The following is a 1,291-nucleotide window of genomic DNA, read 5'->3' on the forward strand; positions in this document are numbered from 1 at the left end:
AGCCCCCCCCCAGGCTCTGCCAGACCTCACATTTATTTGCCTCCGTTGGTGCCCCTGAGGTGCCCGCTTGCCTCTTTCTCCATCTCGGGCCAAAAAAACAAAAAAAAAAAAAAGGGAAAAAAAGGACTTTTAAGACTCAGAAAGCAGGGGCAGTTGCAAGGCGGGCGCTCTGAAGCGGGGCTTTTCCCGTGGTGCGTAGCTGAAATGCAAAGCGCTGCAACACCTCCAAAACTCCCCAGCCTGCAAAACAGACCATGGGGTGGGAAAGCAGCCTGCGGTGTTGAAATTGTGTGGCAAGAGAGGCTGCAAGGACACCCTGGGTCTTACATGGGGGAAGGGGGGAGCCACACCTCCCTGCCTGAAGCACAGCCCTGCATCCTCCCTGGTTATCCCTGTGCAAAGGGTAAAGCACCTCCGTAGTCGCACCACAGAAACTAGAGGTGCCCCAAGCCCATAAAAAAGCCACTGCCCAGCCCCAGGATGGTGCACGGCACACGGCCTGGCCATGGCGGTGAGGCAAACACGAGCCCTTAAACCAGCGCCCGATGGGCTGGCCAAGCAGCTTGGATGGTGGCACACCACTGTCAGCAGCGAGGAGCCAGCATAGGACCTGCCAGCCCTGAGCGGCTCCCAGCAGCGTCATTGCACAACAACCAGCGGGTCTGTTCGCTTTTACAGCTGTGAGAAAATCGTGGAAGGAGGCAGTTTTCCCTGCGGTTTGCCCTGACAGCCCAGATCGCAGCGTGTACTCCTCTGCCCTTTGAAACGTGAGATGGGGTTTAAATCTGTCGGTGCTATGGGACACCGGGGTGAGAGCGAGAGCTGGCAAAGAAAATCCCAGCAGGGTCGGCGTTGGGGCCAGTGCCTCAGTCCCAATCCCCATGGGAGGCAGCAGCCACCCGACATGCAGCGTGCCCTGTGGAAAGCCCACGGGACGGGCACGGGGTGGGGGGGAATCAAGCCGGGCAGCAGGCAGTGGGTATAGGGCCATGCCTTGCCTGCTATCTGCTCGGCCCTGCTTGCTTCCTGGTGGTGACAGGGGCAGAATTTGTCCCCCCTGGCCCAAGCTGCCAGCATCCCGGCCGGACATCCCCAGTGCCGCAAGAGCCAATGAGAGAAATAGGTCAGATGAATCATTTCCTCCAAGTGCCTATTTTAGGCCTCCATTTTAAGAGGCAGCGCGTCACGCTCTGCACTCCAGCGCCTAAAACGACCAGACTGACACCGTCGGGAAAGGGAGGCTGCAGAGGCTGGGGCCAAACCCACCAGTGAGGGAGGAATCCCACCTGGG

At 59.1% G+C, this 1,291-nt stretch overlaps 1 protein-coding gene across 6 annotated transcripts in view; it reads right to left on the minus strand.

Annotated features, from left to right (window-relative positions):
* The window catches only part of PITPNM1 (phosphatidylinositol transfer protein membrane associated 1), a 13,687-nt gene that overhangs the window by 9,535 nt on the left and 2,861 nt on the right, over nucleotides 1-1,291 (minus strand). The gene's annotated exons all lie outside the window — the stretch shown is intronic.

This window comes from Egretta garzetta, unplaced genomic scaffold (assembly GCF_000687185.1).
Source record: "Egretta garzetta isolate BGI_Z169 unplaced genomic scaffold, ASM68718v1 scaffold658, whole genome shotgun sequence".
NCBI classification, from domain to species: domain Eukaryota; kingdom Metazoa; phylum Chordata; class Aves; order Pelecaniformes; family Ardeidae; genus Egretta; species Egretta garzetta.